Source organism: Pithys albifrons, chromosome 5 (assembly GCF_047495875.1).
Source record: "Pithys albifrons albifrons isolate INPA30051 chromosome 5, PitAlb_v1, whole genome shotgun sequence".
Lineage (NCBI taxonomy): Eukaryota > Metazoa > Chordata > Aves > Passeriformes > Thamnophilidae > Pithys > Pithys albifrons.
Window position 1 is genome coordinate 51,776,896 of NC_092462.1, and position 21,738 is coordinate 51,798,633.

The 21,738-nt window shown below is 41.6% G+C and overlaps 1 protein-coding gene across 11 annotated transcripts in view; it reads left to right on the forward strand.

The window, feature by feature from the left end:
• Positions 1–21,738, forward strand: part of RBM47 (RNA binding motif protein 47) — an 81,851-nt gene that overhangs the window by 34,521 nt on the left and 25,592 nt on the right. The window contains exon 1 of one of the 11 annotated variants that reach the window (XM_071556609.1): positions 1,873–1,970. The exons of 9 other annotated variants lie outside the window; for them this stretch is intronic. The gene's annotated coding sequence lies outside the window, so the exon portion shown is untranslated. Of the gene's footprint in view, positions 1–1,872; positions 1,971–14,383; positions 14,575–21,738 lie in introns of those variants that run through there. One more of the 11 variants, XM_071556605.1, reaches the window with a different exon arrangement.

Consider the following 21,738-nt stretch of genomic DNA (forward strand, 5'->3'; position numbering starts at 1 on the left):
ATTGCCGTGTTTTTCCTCATAGGCTGGTAACAGATACTGGAAAGTGGCTGTGAGGGGTTTTTATATAGATGGTGCACAAGTTGATGTTGGCAATTAATAAGGTTTATGCAAAAGATATTTCTTGGTCTTGCATGTTGTTCTACAGCAGCATGATTGTATTTAGCAGCTGTAGGGAAGTCCATATGCCCTTTCTGATCACGCCAACATCCTGCCCTAGTAGGGAGTCACAGGCTGCTGCCATGGTGGCATAATACCAAATCCATGAGACATTCCCATTCTGCCTCCTTTTCCAGGCAAAAGGGGAGGGGAGGTGAACGCAAACTGGCAGGAGGGAACACCACACCTGAAAGCACCAGCAGCAAATGGTGGCACCTTAGAGAGCTGAGCAGACATGTGTACGCTGGGCACACTGGGCATCCAGCATGGACTGCAGCCACAGGGCTTGTGTTGTCAAAGCAACTGGATATGCATCAACCCCTGCAGGCCTGCCCTGGGCCCTAAGCCCTGAGGAGTCCTGGCTCTGGGAAGGCATTCCTGATTCCAGTGACATCTCTTCAAGTGAATTCCACATCCCATTGCTGCACCGACAGTGTCACATGTGCATGCAAGCTGGTGAGGTGCACACACAGCTGTGCTGCTGGCCATGTGTCAGTATACAGCAGCAAACCCAGCAAGCAGAGAAAGCCTTGCCAACCTGACTCAGCCTCTCTCAGCCACACTCAGCTGGTGTCTCTCAGCCCAGCATCACTGAATATGGACAACCTCATCCCTGTGCAAGGCCATACAAGATCCAGATCAACAGCAACCCTATCCCATAGATGTAATCATTGTTGCACTGTGTGACAGTTTTTCGCAGCTCATCTATCTAGAGCAGTTGGTGGTGTCAATTTTCTCCTTAAGGATGTGCATTAAAATACATATTGTTTAAGTCAGGGATCCTGGGTTAGACAAAATGAATCATTCTTCTCCAAACCAGTTCTGAAAGGTCGCAACAGACAAGGCAGTTATCACAAAACCAGGACATACAACATAGCCTAGATTTTCCTGTTGCTCCTCCATGAGCAAACATCTGTGTACCAGGTCTGGAAAGCATCTCTTGTGTTGGGAACAGCCATTGAGTCGCAGCCTCTGAGTGCTTCCCAAGCTCAGCAACCACCCTTTCCTCCTCGGGGAGTGGCAGTGGCAGCTTTTCAGCACTGTGCTCAGCTGCCAGCCCATTTTGTCTGCCCTCTGCTTGTAATTGTTAACTCGCTGAGAATAGGAAAGCTCTGGTTAGCACAGGTAGAGCTTTAACTCTTGAGGCACTCACAAGAAGTCAAGACACAGAAGCAGAGCAAGTTAAAACATTGTGTATTGCCTTGGCCATTTCTTTACCATCTTCATGTTTAAGGCTCCCTTTTGCATTATTTCATTATGTAGTTCCAAGTCTTTTGTTGTCATTTTGAAGCTTTAGCTGTCATTTGAATGACTGCGCTCCTGTGCCAAAGATTTACTTGGAAATTTATGTACTCCCACAAATGAAGCATTCCCTCCCAGCTCTCAGCAAGGCATGCCAAGGCTTGCATGTAACCTTAGAACAATATGGAGAAAGGTTATCATAACTTACCTGCCACAAATTATCTATTAATAGCACCATTTATGTACTTTTTTCCCCCTTCATGGCATGTTTTCCCTAGATCCCACTCTTAGCAGGTTTCCCTTTATTGTATGCCTTTGTGTTCCTTGTGGTGGACAGGGCAGGCAGACGAGGGGTGACCTGCTCAGCATTGGCTCTGCACCAGCGGCCGCCACTGCCTTCCCCCACAGGTGTTTGCAGGAAGGGTGGGACACGTGTTGATCACAGCCTGGTAAAACATTGACCAGCCCAGGCAGAGGAGGCCGTGGAAGTGCAGGGCTGCTCAGGGAGACGAGCAGGCAGCAAGAGCCCAGCAGCAGCCAGCACCCACAGGAACGCTCCATCTTCTCCGCAGGTACTGTTTGCTGCTTTCATTTTCCCAGCTTTGAAAGAAAGAAGGGCAATGGTGCTGAGTTATAAGGTTTGTCGAAACTTCTCTCCTTGGCAGCTGAAAGAGGACTTAGCCTTGTTGTTTTGCAGTTTGCTTTTGTGAGCTCTAGCTGACTGCATGGTAATTAACCCACACTTGATTAGCTAGTTTTTTGAATTTTGTTATATCTTCAAACAAACAAAATTAGTGCATAATTGAGTTTGAAAACTTCATGGTCTTCTAATAAAACTCAAACCATCTGGCTTCTGCTCTTCTTCTAACTGAAGAGTAGGAACAGGAGTCAGTTTCTAATAAAAATGTGTAAACCAATTATTGCAACAGGGATGTGGGTAGTGACTCATGCTGAAAAATACTTGCTGATTTTTGAATAAGCTTTGAAAAAATAGGCAAAGTGACTAATTTTTTCAAGATTTTTTTCCATTTTTCAAGATTTTTTTTCCATATTTTGAGACAGTAGACAAAATATACCAGGATTTAAGTTCCTAGTGTATATATATACCATTCAGAGAAGTGAAGATGAATGGATTCAGTAATTGTTTTAATTTCGCTCAGTGACTGAAAGTTTCTACTACCCAGTGGAAATGGACTCATTCAGGCAGAAATCATTCTCCATGTGTGCTTTGCTGATCTGGATGTGTCTTTATATAAGTGCATATGGTGGGTAACTCCTCAAAAACGACCTTTTAACACACCAGGTAACTGTCAAATAATCCTGAAGAGGGCTCAGTGTGAAGTGAGTGACACGTAGTCAGTAGTCACAATTTATTGTCAGAATGTTTTGAGTGTGAAACAAAATGCAAGTAGTAGATTAAAAAAATTCTGTTGCTTTCAGTTTATTAGTGTCTGGCCCTAGCTGTGCTTGCTGCTTGCTTCAATCCTTCCTGATGTGACAGAGATTTTCTTGATGTGTTTGCTAACTGGGCTTGAATATGACATGATATTTATGCTCAGTAAATGCTCAGTGGTGTAAAGTGGTAGTGAAGTGGGGTAACACATTTACTTCATTATAAGTAGTATAAGTGTGGCTCCAGGTCTCAGCAGTACTAAAACTCCTGGAGCAAAGCGCAATGAAAAGTGTGGAGAACAAAGAAACTGGATTCCCCCACAAGTTTTTGTTTTAAAGTATTGAAATATGATTCAAGAAAAATTTTGGTGAAGGCTGCAACATAGTTTCAGTCTGTTGGTGAATTTGTAGACATAAAGCATGACTATGATTAAATCCCGTGACTTTCATGTGTGTCATAGTGATGTGTGATTCTTATCCTCTCTTCCCAGGAACAGTGGTTCCAGTATTTGACAGTAAATTGGGTTGATGTAGAAGTTGCTTCTGCAGTGACTAAAAAACCAGAGAAATCTTACCTCAGGGTTCACGGAGATTGAATTTTAAAAAATAAATATCTAAAACAAAAGATAGTCATGAAAATGTTATCTTGTCTGTTTGCATACAAAGACAGGGTTCTACCTGGTGACTATAAGAGAGATTATGTGACTTAAATGTAAGGTATAGGACTGTTGACAAAATCTGTTTAGTCTTTGACCCCTGTTTGCACTACAGAGGACTTCTTTCAGAGCAACACTAACCCCCTTCTGTCTCTGAATCAAGAAGTCAAGGAAAAACACCATCAGACAGACAGGTTTCAGGGCAAGGGGGCTCTAACCATCTGTAAATTATGAACAATTTAAATTATTTCAGTAAATAATAACATATTGCATGCTAAAATGAAGCAAATTGGTTTCGTCACCTGGGCTTGGTTCTCAGCACAGCTGTTTACCACATTTCAGTTGGTTAAACCTGTGTACATAGTCTGAAAGGAACAGAGCTGTGCAAAGGAACTTAAGGACAGCCTGGTTGGCAAAATCTTTTTCTGGATATACAAAGTGGAAAATAGTGAGAATAATACTTAGCCTGGGCTAGTTACAGAGTTGCTAGTCAAAAAGAAGTCTCTCTTCACCCTTAAAGGCAGTCCCTGTGACACAGGCATTAATGCTAGACCTATATCAAATAAAATGTTCTGAATCCCACAAAGATTTCATAGTGACACTTTTTAAAATTTTCAATTTGTATTTGAACCAGAAATGATCATGTTAAAGGGATATATCAAAATGGGAATTATCTTTTCAGGTACTTTGTAAGGGAGTGATGCCCTCAATAGAGATGCTTAGTGTTTGGATGGCAAAACAAGAAATCTGACCAAACAAAAACCCCCATGGAACCAGGATTATGGAGTGGGGCACAGCAAAACTCCACTGTCTCCTTCCTGGAAAGTGTCAGAGTTTCCTGGCTTGCCCAGAGTCAGAGCTCCTTGTGCCAGAGCCCCACATGGTGAGCAGTGCCCTTTCGGAGGCAGGAGTAGCCTCAGTCCCTGCTCTCTGCGGGTGAGTGACAGGGCTATCACCGGGAGGGTGTCAGGAGGATCATCTGGGCCATGTGCTCAGTGACCTCCTGCACCTGAGCGCTCATTCCAGTGGCTTACACTTGTTTACTGTACTTGTTTGTGTAGCAGCTATCACACCACTGGTGAGATGGTGCAATTGCTTTCCTTGATTCCCCATTACAAAGGCAATGACAACAAATCACCTGGATCAGACAGGTAACTTGGGGTTTGTTGTGCAGAACCTCTTTGTGTAAGAACACACCCTGAGGGAGAACTTCATAATAATTATTTTTTTTCTCTCTGACACAGCAGCCATATGGCATTTGGATAAGGTCATTGCAGATGTTTTGGGCTTGAGACAGAAGAGCTAGCAGCTCTGCAGCCTCTGGCAGAAGTCTCATTCCTTCTATGAGGAAAGCTCCCTGCTTTTCTCTCTGATTATTGAAAGACCTGTTCTATAGATGTCCACTTGTACACCACCCACAGGACCAGAAAAGCTCCTTTGCATTACTTTGGAAGCAATTTAAAACATTGGCATTTAAGTAGTTTATTTCCTTAAGGCAGAAGTGTGAATTTTGCTGGGGGATTTTCTCTTTTAAAGGAGTAAGAGTTTTCTAAGGGAAACTATTTACCTTTTCAAAGGCAATTGCAGAAGTATATTTTTTTGTCAATAAACTGATTGTCCTTTTTCTGTTGCAGTGAATGAAAGGTAAAATGCAAACCTTAAAGGACAGTGATTAGCAATAAGCAAACTTACCTTTGCACATTTCCAGCTGAGCAGAAGTACTAGCAATGCACTGATACTCAAACTTTTCTGTATTGCTAAAATAGCCCCGAGTGTTAACCTATGAATTGCAGATGAACATGAAATATGACTTCAGAAAAATGAAATAACTTTAATTATTTTAATTAAAAATACTAATTTGTGCTGGATGCATGGATATGCAGTTCCCAATGGTGCCAATGAGAAACTAATGCTTAGATCTTGATTATAGTTTTTCCTTCTTTGCAATGTATACCTTCAACGAAAATATGTCTTATGCAATTTGTTGCTTCCTGTAATAACTTTTAGAACATTCGTCTTCTCAGAGGTCAGATGTTGCACAGATCAGATTGCAGTTTACAGCTGATGATTAAGCACATCTATCCAAATGAATGGGAGCTCTGCCTTCCTATCCCCAGTGCTGCACCACAATGTTTCCCTTTACTTCCAATATTAAACAACTGTCAGTATCAAACTGTATTCACTTACATGCTGGAAGGTCCATGTAGGAATAGGAACTAATAACTTTAGCAGAAATGTTTTTTTAATGTCTGACTAAACACAGGCTTACTTCTCATACCATGTATCCTGACTCATGTGGTTTTATCACTCTTCTTCCCTGCATCTCCCAGGCTTTAAGAGTGAAAAATAAAAAGGCAAAAGTGCCACAGTGCCATTTACCTTTGTATTTGGAAAGAAACAAGTTTGAGAGGTCAACAGATTGCCTCTCTTGTAATACTCTAATGAGTATTTAGATTAAAAACAAAAATGCTTTGTTCAAACCAGAACTTTTCTTTTTGGTGTTGTGGGAAGTGTCATCCTCTATTGACTTCTCATGCCTTCTGAAGAACTGCAGAAAGCAGTAACTATTCATTATTCCAGTTTTTCCTACCTCTTGCAAAGATATTATCAGAAAAATGATGTGGCACGATAGCAGCAACGTAGTTTTTAATGATCTCCAGACAAAATGCACATCTTTCTTGAATCTTCTTTCCTATGGGAAGACTCTGTTACTGCAAGAGGAAGCAGCCTCCAGCAGCAGCCCTTAGGCAAACTGTCAGCTGGGATCATGCTAAGCTTTACTGAACAGAATACTTTCACCTGAAAACCAGCTTTTTCTAACTTGGTTTCTGGCACTTCTGTTAATGCTTCTGCAAGTAATACTCGGGGTAGCCACTCTATCATGAAGCTCTTCCACTTGAACAGCTCCCAGAGGTGATCAAACCACACTTGCAATTAGCTCCTTTGTGGGAAGACAATTTTATAAAGCTGAAACTAAGAGCTTCACAATAGAAAATCCATGGTAGGCACCTTCAGGATGACTTTAACAGGATTATTTGGTCCACTGGTGTTAATCAGTGGGATTAAGAGATAAAATCTTGATTCTGCAAACTCTTCTCTACTTGGTATCATCTTTATACCTACTAGCTTCATCCTTGGGACCTACATTGGCATTACATCCTGCATACTGAAGGGGTTTCATCAGGCTGCACTTCTGAGTAAATGCTGTATCTGAAGGGGCTATGCCTGCCTGGGCCATTAAATAGACATAATGCTAAAGATGTCTCTGAATGGATTTTCAGGGAAAAACAGGCCATAATACCAAAATATTTATGGGAGTAGGAAGGGTGTCAGGGATTACTACATGGAAAGCTTGTTTGGCTTCATAGTGGGTACCATCAGTATGGATGGTGGAGACTGGGTACTGTGGAGGTTACTGGAGGTATTATCACAACATACTTACTTAAAACTTCTTGTTCAATCAGGCTAAAAGCACAGGGCTTAGCACTGCCTCAGAAGTCAGGTGGGAAACTTTTAGCATGGGGTACATTTTTTGAAACTGCACAATGCTGTAAGTACAGGCATTATTATATCACAGTACCAGTAAAACCAGTGTCATAAGGAGGAGCATGAGATGGTCAAGCACATCTCTACAAATGAGCACCACTGTTCCCAGAAGTCTCTGTGGAAAGGACATACTTCCCTTGGTTAAGGGAAGGCTGAAAACCAGGAAAGGAGCTCTGGGCATTTGGTGTATCAGAACAACCATGTGAAAAAACTCCATGGAAGGGAGCAATGTCACAGAAACAAACAGGGAGAGTGGTGGGGGACCTGTAAGATTGTCCAGATGTCAGGACTTCACAGGAGCTGCCTGTTCCAGAAGGTTATCACACTCTGCAGTAGAGAGGGGTCATCTGGGTGGAAATCCGCAATGGTTGGGTCTTCACAAGTCCACTTCTGACAGGAATTTGTCCATTCCAGATATTGTAAGTCGATTCCCACAGAAATCCACAATGAGTTCTGAGGAGCAATAAAAAGGGCCCAAACAAGCCTGTGTTCTTGACTATATTCAACAGGCTCCTCCTTTTCACAATCTGGAGATAAGGGGAATGATCAGTATACCCAATGCAAACCTATTTTGACAGGCTCAACAAGCCTCTTCCTTGAAGCCCCAATGGGGTTTCACCCTGAACTAAAGTCAACGAAAACCCTCCTGGTCCATTTTGTGCTGTGCAGTTGCTACAGTGAGGCTGAAGAAAATTTCTTTCTGATAAGCCAGAATGAAAGCCATCACTGTGATTCTGTACTACCACCACCATTAAAACTAGAGTCATGCACAGCTTTTGAATACGGTGCTGTTTTATATGCTAAGTGTTTTCACTCTAGGTAGTAATCTATTTTCTGCTGCAGAATAATTTGGTGTTAATGCTGATATTGCATACAAATGCTATGACTAACTGGAATAATGTACATCTCTGCAACTGAACATTTTTTGAATTGACTATTTTCTGCACAGACATAGAGGATATGTTTCAATGAAGGATTTGTTTCTTTTTAGTTGATTTTTAAAGTGCCAAATAGAAAGGTGAGCAGCCATCTGTAAATAGAAGTAGGATACATGGAGAGCTTTCTTTTAAACTTCATGATGACCCATCTCCCTTACAGAAGAGGGAAGGCAAAGAAATTAAATCCGGTTAAAGCATTTCAATTTATGTTCATTCAACACTGTAGGCTCAGCTCTGCTCTTCATTTGCATTTAAACAAGGAAGTTTCAATAAAGAAATTGTTGAATTACATGGGAGTGTCTTTAGGGCAGTGTGAAAACACAGTGAAAAGTCTTCTGTTTATTAACTGCAGTGGTGGGGAGTTTACTGAGACCTCTGGTTGCATTTTGCTCGAGGCAGGTGGGGTTCACCCCCAGACAGCACACAGGTCATTTTAGACATAGTGTAATTGTGTTAATGTAGATAAGGTTTAAACTGTTTTCACTTGCCCAGATCCTTTGCTGCATCAGGAGTCTAATTAGAGCTTTATTCCGTGAAAAACTAAAGAGCTAAGTTAAAAACAAGTCAAGAAGGAATACCTCAAAACCATGCAAAATAATCCTCCTTAGTCAAATCTTAGAATTTATGGACATTAGTAAAATGTAAACTCACGCTTTCATGAATTCTTCTCTTTCTTTCCTTACGGAGATGAGCAGCTTTCTTAAACTTCTGTTTGGTGAAGGAAGGGGACCTCGTTCTAGCACCCCGTAACAGCAGTTCATGGTGCAGATCTTCATTGGCCCTGGGTATGTAGGACTCTCCAGCAACCTGACTAAACTTTGTGTCCAGAGTCCATGATTGCTCCATTTTGCAAGTTATTAACTGGCACTTAATCTTGCAATGGTGCTGAACTTTGAGGCTTGAAGGGTTTGTTCTTGAATATATGTTTTAAAAAGCAGAAAAAAAAAGGCAGGAAAAAGATTGTTTGGAAGAAGTCAAATTTTGACAGTGTTTTAGGAAGTCAGATTCTAACAGTGTTTGGGGAATAGAGTTGTGCTAACATGCCAAGCTATAGGAGATAGGATCTGTGTCTTCTTTTTTGTTTTTCCACTTGTCCAATCCAGTTCCAGAGATTTTGCTGTTTTGTTTGAACTCGTGTTTTCCGGAGTTGTAATTAGGTAAATTACTTCTGTGAGTGAAGTCCAACTAATTTAAAAAAGGGTTATTCTAACTTAGAGATTTGTTTCTCTGTCAAGACAGCAGACACTGAAAATGTCTCTGGTTTGTGTCCTTCAGACTGTTAGCATGCAAGAGCTCTGAGTTTGTGTAAGTGGGGGCATCCACAAGGACCTGACAAACAAATGTCCAAGCAAGTCAGTGGGTGCAACCTCCCTCTGCTCCTCCCCTTTGATGCACCTGATCACCTTGCCTCTGAACAGCAGTTAAGGCTCAATACTTCAATATCTGCAGGTGGAGTTTTGGTATTAGAGATGATGACAATTCCTGACAGAAAAAAACATTGCACATAGCTCAGTGACTGGCTTTTGGTCATTCCAAATCTAACTTTCATCTGATTAAAAAAGCAAAATACATGCTACTTTTTTAATTAAGCAACTTCATAAATGGTAAATATATTTAGCCATGAGGGCAGCTTTTTGAGACCTCAGATTAGCATATGACATTGGCGGTATTACATGCAGTAGATATTCTTGTTAGCTTATAAAAATATTTGGGAGTATCAGGTTTTACTCATATAGTTGATTTAGAGTGTGTGTAAGTCTCCTGTCAGCTCTATCAGTTAGAGATGTGTAGGGTCAAATATTTGGTTTAGGGTTTTTTTAAATGAATGGGGGATTGAGTAAAGAGACTAGGAGACGAAGTTCTTTAAGAAAACCCTCACCAGAAAAAATGTACCCATCTGGATCATCTGTTCAAGTCAGCTTTCAAACAGGATTTATTTCTGATTCAGGAACATGCTTTATTTCTTATTTACTCCTCTGACTCCTCATGTGAAAAAGAACAGACAGAAATACCAGGAAGATGAAATTCCTTCCCCAGCCCTAAACACAAGGCAAATGCAAAGCAAAGGGCAGGGAATCTGCAGACCAGCTCACAGTCCCAGCTGTCCCAGCTGTCTGGAGAGTATGTGTATGGTGGCTCCATATCCAGGTCCATGACCAGATAGTTCTGGTCAAGAGACAGCAATTTTACCTTGCTGAAAGGGGTACAATGCAAAAACATGACTGGTGGTGACTGGGGAGACAGTGAAGGGGGAAGCATTCAACCCTTCACAGCTTCTCAGATTATTACACAGCAATTAAAATAGTTCCCACCATGCAAAAACACACCACCAGGTAACAGGATACTCTGACTCATTAAATACATCCTTGCCAAAATCAGTGCTGGAGTGTTCCAGTTTCTTGCTTGGGTCATGATGTTAAATCATTACTTGCACTCAAAATCTGTGAGCCAGCTACTCACTGGTTGACTGGACCCATAAACACAGCTGTGCTGGCGGGTCCCTTTTAAAAGCTTTTCTCCAAGCACTTGACTTGACTTTTAAAAATAGACTGTCTCTTTCACACTGCCTCTCATCTTCAAAGCTGAAATCTGATTGTGAAATATGACTTTTCCATTCACCTGCTAGCAGTGGGATTCTTTCTGTGCAAGCTGGGTGTAATGACACAGTATTTCTTTTTTGTTGTTTGGTGATTTAAGGCTCTCAGCAGCAGGCTGTGCCATGATGTGCCTCTGTCTTCTCTGCTTGCCTGTTTCTTCCTAGGGGAGGATTCATTTTCCATTTGTATAGGGTTGTTTCTAACCACTTGCACTGCATATCCTCTCAAAAATGAGAGGGGGCAGGCATGGGGATGTGTATAATAATGTTTACATCTCCCTCAAAGTGCTCCAATGCTAGGTGTAAGTTTCTTCACATTTATAAAATAAATCACCTTTTAGCTGTAGGCCTACATTTCATACAACTACTCCACTTCTGAGAAACCAGAAGGAAAACAAGTTTTGCCTCACCTGAGCCCAGGGTAGGCTTTTCCTGGCAGATTTCAGTAGACTCATAGAAAGTCATATGGAGGTATGACACCAAACATTTGCAGCTTTTAAACATTTGCAGCTTTTAAAATTAATTTTGCCTACTGGTCACTGCTTTTGTTTGGAGTAACTTTTGCAACCCACAATTTTCACTTATGTTTGCCAACTATGCCGTGTTGCTTAAGTGAAAACAAAAAGTAGGTAGCAGTTTATTAATTTATATTGATATAAATTTATTATTTATATCGGAACCCATGGGTGCTTTGCTAACCCCTCCTGAGCAGACTGGTTCATTCACATAACATGTGTGCCATGTCTCATCTAGCACGTGTGATGACCCTCCTAGTCCTAAGGCACAGTTATCATTTCTTCTATGCTTTTAGTTTGCTGTCAGCTCCTGAAATGTAGCAGAGGGGTGTCATGAAACTGAAGGGGTGTGTGTGACTGCAGCATGGGGTCACAGGACCTGTGAGTGCACATATCCTCTTGGAAGACTTTCTTGCATCAACCCAGGCAACCACAACTGGCACTAGCTAATCCATTTTATCTGTCCCTGGGGCCACATTTGGACTTTGTTCAGGAAGAATAGGTTGATTCTCTCAAAAAGAAGAACCAAAAGTGAGCATTGATACAGTGTGGGTGCTCAGCAGACCAGGACAGAGAATGACCTGGAGAACTGAGCTATCATATGGTGCTGATGTGTAGAGGGCATGGGACTGCCCTGAGCTGATCCAGGGTTCAAAACAGGCAGAGGATTTTACCAGCTGGGAATGGACAGGACAGAGGTACCCTCTCCTGCTCTCTCACAGGACAAATGGAGGTGCAGCACAGGCAGTGGTCCAGTCCTTCCTCCACTAGGAATCTTCTCCTCCCTTTAGGAGTAAAAGTGATCCCCCTTCTGAATGGAGTAATTGCTGCTCTTCCTCAAGAGACAAGAGCTAACTAAAGGTTATGTACTTGTGTTATGGCTTGTTGAGATTTTTTTTTTCAAACAAACCCCACAGTTTTGGTGGACAGCATATATGATTAGAACTAAGTGTTCTTTTAAAACCTCACAGTTTCAGTTGAACTTTCATGTGCAAGATGTAATATATTGACCAAACCAAGAAAAAGAACTGTTCTAAAGCAAGGCAGAGAACCTATCTGAGTTATGAGATGTCAGCAGCAATCTGTGCCCCAGCTACAACAGATGGGACTCGTGTGCCACTCTGCAATGAGCTGCAACATGTTCCTTTTCTCCAATCTACATCTCCAGCTGCTGGTTCCCTTTCTGAGCTAAGAACAGACACCAGATTTTATAATACATTATGCTTCTGGTTTGACAGGCACTTACAGAAAATCCTAACGGGTACTGATGGGTTCTCTTTGCTCCTGTTACAAATTTTTCCTGCTTTCATGCTGTTCCTTATTTTCTTTGATAAGACCAGTGTAAATGTGTAATTATATTCATTCTGGCTGTGTAATCGAGGAAGCATTGGCTTTCCTGTTCTGATGAGAAACAAGAGTATTGTTTGATATTAAACAGTACATTGTTTTGGTGCTTTTGCTTCTTTTGAGTGTGGGGACATCAGAAACAAAGTCCTGTAATGGATAATAAATAAAGTGGGTTTTCCCTTTGTTGAAATAAAGGCACAGTTAGCTGTCAGGGGTTTCCAAACCAGCAGTCAGATAACTAGTGGGATTGGTTCCTTATTAGAAGAGATCACCTACTCTTCAGATCTCTTCCTGACCTAGGTGTTACTTCCTTGTTTCATCAGAAGGTCCACTCTTCCTGAATATGGCTCGTGTTACTAGGGCCTTAAAATCAGTTATAGTTTTATAATGTTATAAAGAGCAACTGGAAAATGGAAAAGGATAAGAGAAAAACAACTTCTTCAAGCTATTCCTTCTGTCTGTTGTCCTCTTTCTAGAGAAGGTGGTAAGGAAGGAAAAATGCTCTTTCTGGAGACAATGCTTCTGTGAATAAACTGAGAATAACAAAAACAGCAGTCAAGATTTTCCATACATGTCCTCCCATTTTGCAAATGTGAAAATCCACTTTTTTCTCTCTACTGTAGGTCATGCTTTTAGATGTTGTCACGATTTCTTCTGTGACATTCCAGTAATTTTATATTTGTAGTATAGTTAAGGAAACCTAAATTTAGTGGTTTTAAAGACAGAAGGGCCATTTTAGGTCTAGGTTAAAAAATCTTATCTGCTTAATGAAATGAAATCACAGCACAGTCTCAGAAAACTGATTTTTATTCATGGTTGGAATGTAACTGTACTTTTTTTTTTATAAGGTCTCTGTGACTAGGGCAATATAGTAATTAAATTTTGCGTCTGAGAGGCAGAACTGTTTCTTTATATGTTGTTGTTTTAAGACATGGGTATTTAAAATCAGACCTCCCCAGGCCAGTATCTAGGCACCCACAGAGTCTTCAAAGGCTCTTGAACATGCTTAGTCCCTACTTATCTCAGTGTGAATTTGACAGACAAGGACTGGAGGATTTAAGATCATAGCTGGCTGAACTATGAATAGCACAACTTATTAAGTCTCCTTTTCTACAATATCACTATAGGAATGCAGAGCAATTCCAGTTCCAGCCCGTGTCCCCAGCAACTCCCATCCTCCCAACCTTTGTACTTCTCCCATACTCCTCTTTGCACCCTGTCCTGCTGGCTATGTGGCTGCTGGGGGACATGGGTGCCCTCACCTGCACAGTGCGAAGCCATGCTGGTCACTGCTTTTCAGGGTGGAGGAAAAGCTCGGCTCTGACAGCCTCTCCCTCAGCCACATAAAAATGTAATCTGTCTCAGTCTTGGCTTCCTCAAGGCTGCACAAACCCTGAGACCTCTCTCCACCCACGAGTGGCTTGGCTGCAACTGGCCCACAGGTCCACAAGCGAGAATATGGAGAGGTTAGACTGGCAAACACAGCACAAGCTCATAGGTCCTGGGCGGGCAGGATGTGGGACCATTTTTAGGAAACCAGGATGGGACATTCAGCAAAACCAGGAAGAGCATGCAAGGGTTAGAATGTGCAAACAGGGAAGTTAACTTGGGCAAAGACAACGAGTCTATTTATTCCCCATTTGTTCAGTTACAGCAGCAAATGCTGTTCGTCTTCTGTGCCAAAATGCACTCCCGCCCCTTCCAAATTTTACCATAGTTTCTGTCTGTGAGCTTTGAGTGTCACAGCAGCTTTCCTGATGAAGCACCTGCCATACGCCGGAGTAGCTCTAGCCGTTTAACCATGAGCAACTGCTGGACTTTGTTCACTGCAACATGCTAACCTTTGGCCAGCGGAGGTAGGAAAGAAGCTGGTTGCTCCTGTCGAAACACGGTCACAGTGTACCCAGGGAGGAACCTTTTGTAAAGTGCCCTTTAATCAGCTCCAGTCATCGTTAGGGGTTGTAATGATTTAGATTCCCTTGATAGTTTCAGTAAAAGAACATCTGAAAGCACAAGGTCTATCCTGCTGCTTCTCTGTGACCTACGAAGTCCCTGGCTGAGGTCCCAAAGCAGTGGACAGACAGCTGCGTGCTGGGGACGCAACACTGACGGTGGCACCAGGTGTGTGACAGCTTAGCAGAGCCTGAGCCTACTTCTGCCAGACGACTGAGGAGCAAAAGCTGTAGGTTAGTAACCATACCCCACGGCAGTGTTATGGTCATGGTTATATTTCCTATGGTATTTAGAAGGGGCCGGAGGGAGCCTGGTCAGTGAGACACCTGTTTCAGCCTCTTAGGAAGGAGTAGATTCCCTAAAACACCATGTAAGTGTTCATAGAGGAGGTGGCTATGGAAGATCCTGTTTCAAAGAAATCTGTCTTCTTAGTCACTAAATGCAGGAAACTGTCTTGTGCTTTAGATGGGAAAGTTTTTCCTTTGTCAAGCTGACTGTGATCTGAGCACAACTGACTATTCCTGTTACAAATGGGCAGTCATTGTGGAGGGTCCTGTTCTTCCAGGTCACAAGTGTCCTCCTGCACCGCGGAGGTGCTCGCAGTGTGTACAGCAACCTTCATGCTGTACTCCACAATTGCTCTTTTGATGTTATGTTTAATCTTCTAGTGAAATCTATTACAGATGAAAAGTAACCTTTTCTATAAGTCTATAAAATGGGTATTTTCAGAAGTAAATGCACAAAGCCAAAATGTTACATTTTTTCCTCTCTGAAATGCTATAGCTCAGTGACTGCATAAATAAATTAATTTTCTTTCATTGGCTTCATCAATATACTCTAGGAAATTATGTGAAAGGCAATTTTAATCCACTTAGATTTCATTTTTAGCAATAATTATTCCCTAAAGAATTGAGAATTTCCAAAGAAAAGCAGTCTAAAGGCTCAGGATAACCTTACTACTCTTAGTCAGTCTTGTGGCACATCTTCAGAAAAAGCTTTTGCTTCATTTTCCAAAAGCCAGAGATTAAAATAAGGCAAACCTCACCACCTGATGGCTTTACTTGCATTTTCTGGAATGCACTGACTTGTACATACCACCAGTTTCATACCATGAAACATATGAGGAGTCAAATTGAATCCCTGATGTATCATTGTGCATATCAAAAGCATGATGATGTGGCACCAAAAAGGTATGGGCTTCATTCAGATAAACTTATACAGGAAAAAAATTTCAACCACCTCTTCACATATAGCCTTAAATAGAAACAGAGCAAATACTTCCTTCTACAGAGAGAAAATTCAGACCTCAGGGGCGATATGGAAGTCCAAGTAATTGAACAGGTGAAGGATGGGTGACAACCAGGTTGTTGCCACATGAATTTGTGCACTAGACAGCAATATATTACATCTTCAGATTCAGAGATTCTGTGCTAAATCATGTACTGGTGAAACAAATGGGGTAAGACTTGTACAGACTTCAAAAAATGTCTTCATTTTTCTTTTGTAATACCCTCCTGTGATGTAGTAGGAAGGGCAATGTCCTCAAATGTAGGTCTGCTTACCTCCGGTGGTGCTCTGAAGACAGCACACCACCCTAGAAAGGTCAAATTTCAACCATCTTAGCTTGCCAATTCAGTGTGCTTCCTTTAGGAGTTTACCTTGCTTGTTTTTAAGAAGGGCAAAGTCACTGACCTTTTAAAGTTCTGATATTTTTAATTTTGTTTGTTGTGTGTTTTGTTTTCATTTCATTTTCTTTGTTTTCAAAAAAAAAGGGAGTATCTCTGCAGGATTATGGTCATTTGTCACTCATTTAACCCACCAACAAGCTGCAATTTCTTGTTCAATTTCAGATGCCTCCTTGCAAACAGCTCGTATGTCAGGTGCGTGGTGAGAATTATTTCTGCCCCACATTTGAGGACAGTAGTTCCCTTGTGTTACATCTCTGCTAAAAATAAAACATGTTGGGGTGTCTTCCCTGAACCCAAAAGCAGTGCAGCACAAAACCTTTAAGATTAAGTCTTCTTGCCCCCCCCAGACAAGATGGCCTTACCCACCACAGTGCCTACCTCGGGCAGTTCCAGGGTCTACATGCATCCAGCCTGCAGAAGAGATCTGAGAGAGAAAAAGGTCAGAGCTGAATGTGGATATGGCTCAGAAGAGCTCATTTGGTGGACCCAGCTGCTTCTTTAGCCAAAGTAAAAGCATCTCTCTGTCTCAGGACCTTTGCACGCAGCTTCTGAATGTGAAGTGAAGGGTTTGGCTTTTGCCAGTTTGGAAATACCCGCTTGAAAACACAAGCCTTCCCTTAGAGATAAGTGTGGTGCTTAGGGGCATCCTGAATGAGACCACTTAGGTGATGTCAGTGTCTCAAGATATTTTCTTTACTGAGGAAGGGAAAGAGCAATATAACTAATGGTTTTAATAATTACATCCATTCATACCATTCTTCTCGTTCACAAATATTTCAGCTATTATGGTCCTTGAAATGACAGACACTTTGCCTGTTTTATCTTGTCAAATACCTATCAAGGAAAGTTATGTCAACAGCATTCTGAGATCTTTCTTTGAGAAATAAGCTTTATATAGCAGAATTTTAGTCTTGTAAAAAAAAAAACAAAACCAAAACAAATTCACGTTCCTATGATAACTGAGAGCTTCCCATTAACACAGCCCCTGAGCGCTCTCAGGTTTAATTGGGCTGGCTCTACCCCACAAGGTGACCTGGGCAGTTCTGGCAGTCGGGGAGATGATGCCCAAGAGCCCCATACGAGGAGTGAGCCTCAGCCCAGGTGAAGCCCCAGAAGTGAGAGTGCCCTTTTACTATTTAAGCATCTTTGGTTAGGGTGGGGGGTTTTACCATAGGGTTGCAAAGTTCCTGTCAGTAGTCATTTATGTTATGCTTCTGTTTCTGAACTGTGCAAGTGGCTTGGTATAAACAGAGCTCTAGGGCTTGCCTGTGTTGTAGATAATGTTTGGTGGAATAACAGGCAAATCCATCCTATTTCCCACACTGCAGAAGCACATCTTAGACTGGCACCATAATTAAGTCATCCCAAACCAAGTGGGACACAGTGGCTTGGGAGCAGCGTACCTGCAACTGGTTTCTGGTTGGCTGCGGAGAAGAAAGCTCAGCCAAAGGCAGGTTTGCAGCCCCAGTCCTGCCTGCCCATTGCAAAGGGCAGCAGAGGAGAGGAGCAGACAGGATGCAGACAGTGGCAGAGGAAGAGCTGGAGTGCCAGGCTGAGGTTAGGTAAGGCAGGAGCATGTGACAGCATGGGCAAATCTGCACTGGACAGAAAGGACAAAGTCCACTGTGCCAAGACTTGGCAATGAGACCAAAGGTGTGACCCTGCTCATGGCAGCACCCACCGCCGGTGGGTGACTCAGTCACAGCAGCTTTTTTCTGTGTGAAGTCCCATCACAGATCTTCTGACAAGCATAAGGCTGGTACAAAGCTGAGTCTGCTTAACACAGACTTCTCTGGTAACGATGCCTTTGCTGTGCATGGCAGTTCAGACTCTGCCAACATTTTCAAAAGCTGCTCTTTCTAATCCTGATGATAAATCAGTTTTCTGATAAATGGAAGTTGTGAACATGTAATAAAATGTAATGTAAGAGACGCTGGAGTTAATGGATACAGTAAACTCCCCAGCAGATCATTCACTCTCCTGTAAATTTTTCCTTCGTGATACTGGAAAGCAGAAAAATAAATTTGTCTTACCAAAGGAAACTGTGTCAGTTCCCTTATCTGCTAACCATTTTTTATGCACAATTTTCATATGATGTTTATTATCTTTTTTACAATTAGGCATTAAGAATTAAAATAGAAAAGCTTATGCCCTAACCAGGGATGATGCCTGTTGGCTGAAAGAAAAGTTATTTCCCTAAATATTCTTATAGTCTACTGTAAAAAAAACAACAACAACAAAAAAAACCACCAACAAAAAACCCCAGAGCAATTACTGGAAGAGAGGAAACAAGGATATATGTGCTAACTGCACTCATTGTCATACCCTGATTCTGAAAACTACCTGCAAATATAAGTTGGCAAGTCTTTATCCTTCTTGTGAACATGTATCACAAAATCTTGGGGTACTTTCCTTTGCAAAAAGGCCCTAGAGGAAATCAGTGAGAGAATTATTCACTAGGAACCTTTTAATTAGCAAAATTGGTTGGTACATGGTTGGCTTGTGCTGGTTGAGTATCCCTGCTAGCCACAGGAGGTGGCCACTGGGTGCCTTTCAGTGACCCATGGAGCTCAAACAACCATGCTTGCCTCCCATTTGATTCCTCCAGGACCTTCAGCCTTCTAAAACCTACAGAACTAAAATTCACCAGCTGCATACAAACTTAAAAAGAGCAGCAGTTTGCTGTTCTACCTTCTGGTCTCTCTGAACAGTTCAGTGAGCTCCTTGGTGTTGCAGAAAGGCTCTCATGTACCCCACTGGAATTTCATCAGCTTCTCCAGAGCAGGAGCTGTGCTGTGAAACTAGATTCAGCAGGTTTCAAAAGAAACCTTTCCCCTGTTTTCCCACGAATTTGCTCAATGTTGGTGACCCGACAAATGCTTTGAGGCAGCAGTGCTGGCAGAAGGACAGGTCCCACCCTTTATTCTCCTCTGCCAGCACAGGTGCTCAGGTGGTGTGGGTGCATGGTGCAGCCACACAAACACTTGTGGCAGCACATGCAGAGGATGCAGAGTGGCTGCAGGAAGGATGGAGTGGGACCCCTGTATCAGGAGCACCAGTTTAATATATTTGTGAGACTGTGGTGTGAAACAGTGGTCTTGAGCAGCCACATCAGTCTAGTGAGCGCAAAACCTTTTTCTATAGTGTGTTTTATTTACCCTGGCACTGAAAGGCAATTATCATATTAACCTTCCTTGTAGATGTCTGTCCATAACCTTACCTGTATTTATTCTAATGGAAAGCAAATATGTCACAGCAAGGTAATGGCTATGGCTACATTAAAAAACTTTGGGATTTGCTGATTTCCTTCTTTTTTATGTGCTAATTAAAATCTATCATGCTCTATGGGTTTATTCAGTATCTGTCTTCTTAGATTTTTGAACCTACAACCTGCTTTCAGATTTAAATGAAAGCACAAAATTGCACGTGGGGAATTTAACTATTTTTAAGGTGATTCTCTATGCTGACTTTCATTGCAGAATGACAATAAAGTGCTTGCTAAAAATAAAAACTTTGCCTAATGACTGTAAAGGTTATCAGGGCAACTCTCATTGCCCATGAACCAGAGAAGTCTAGGATTAAAAAATGAAAGGGGAAAGCCTAGGGCATCCTTGGTCGAATTTCCCCCTATTGGAACTTCACCTTCAGTGCTGTGACTGTTGTGTCCATGGAGGGATGGGGTATGTGGCTGGCTGGCAGAGCAGATGGGGAGTTCATGTTAGAAAGGGGATTTACTGGGAATCCTCTGCAATGTAGAAAGATAAAAGTGCTGACATAGGTTATGCATAGAAAGCGCTTTGATGGGAGAGAACTAGTAAAGCTGTTGTCTCCAGGTGTTTACCTGGATGCCTAAATACTTCTGAAGATCTCATAAGGCAATATAGTAAAGCTGGCTTGAGACATACAATTATATTTGTTGTATACTATCCACTCCCAAAAAACAGAAATGTTGTGGTATCTGTTACTGATTCTGTTCTCTGAAGGATCTCCCCAGGTTTTGGTCTTCAATAACTTAGGAAAGTCAGGATATGACAAATTCTGCTATGTTAATTCATATTGTGTAAGAACAGGTGTAAAATAACATGTTATGCATTTAAATAAAGCAGTGTTGTCCCTCTAAACATTCAAATAGGCAATAAAATGGTTCTATAAACATGTGAGAACCTGTTCCACCAAATACAAAGTGGTTTTGTTAAAAAGAGAAGGAAATTAAAGAAAAGGGGGGAAAATGCTGTCTGTTGCATTATGAGATCCTAATTTTTGTGGCTGTAATTTCGCTGAGAATGGGCTTATGTGTGAATGTACCCATAAACTGTAAAGACTTTCAGAGACTGAGATTAAAGACCTTGCAGGTCAATCTTAAATTCATGTGTCCTTTTGGTAAAATATTTTACTTGGCACATTCCCTTCTTATTATACTGTAGTCTCTCAGTAGTTTTTGAAGACCAAATAAAACTATAAAGGTCAACCCAATGCTCACTCCTTACTCTCCATTTTCCTTTCACTTGCTCACATGTCTGTACTGTCACATGATGCTAAGCTGCCATCATGAAATATCTCTTCAAATCTATTTACTACCATGATCATAAAAATTTCTCTTATCCAGATAATGATATCACCCCAATAAAGAGATGAGCCTGTGTTCAGCCTCTGGATCTCCCAAAGCATTTGGGTTTGATCTTTCTAAAAATCTCGGAAAGCAGATCCAGTGCTTTAGTAGTGTATGTCATCACTTTGAGAAGCCTAGTGCACCCTGTCAGCAAGGGCCAGTTGTAGAAGAAAGACAGCAGATGGAAAGCACACCAGCTCCTTGGAAGAGTTTTCTGCATCAGGGAGGTCTCCCTTGACAAACATTAGCACATTCCAGTGACTCTCACTTTTTTCCTTAAAATATCCAGCCTTTTCTATCACTGTATTCAGGAGAATAATTATTTAGGAAAAAACTTTCCCCTGCAATTCCACTGCAGGAACAAATAAAGGGAGATAGAAGGTTTAAGGGAAACATGAGCATTGACTGCTCTGGACTGCTCCCTTTCACATCTCTCGTGATTAACCCCTGCTTCACTGTCAATAATCAAAAAGAGGAAACAACTAAATATTTGTGGTATTATTGTTACAGAGGGTGAGGTTTCACCATTGTAGTCAAGCTATATATAAGGAGAGAAGTTGTGTTTTTATTCTTACATCAGAGCAGTAGATGCTGTATGAGGAGAGGCACAGGCAGAGAATCCATTGTCCCTGCTACTTAAATGGCTCTGCCCTTAACGCTTTTTCACTCTGCCTTAGCTGTTATCATAAAGAGGTATAGAAAGAGTCCTGCAATCATTATGAGCACAGTGTGTATGAAGTCAAAAGAAAGCAGGTGCCTAATATCAGGGGAAGCTGGGAGACACACTTAGAGAATTTTGCACAACTTTTTATAGTTCCTTATAATATAAAAGCACAGCCTGCAGAACAAATTAATATATTTTTAAATTCTGACACTGGGGCTGCTAACACCTCAGAAAAACCTGGAGCACCTTGATCTGCTGATATTTGCTGCCTTAAACAATAATGGGAAAATAACTTGGACAGTAACAGCAAGCTACAGCTAAAAGTGAAAGTACAAAATGAAAGCAAAGGGTTCAAGCATCCTCTGTGTGTGATCCTAATTGACATGGTATATTGAAAACCCTTCTAAAAATGAGCCAATCACCTCACTGGCATCAA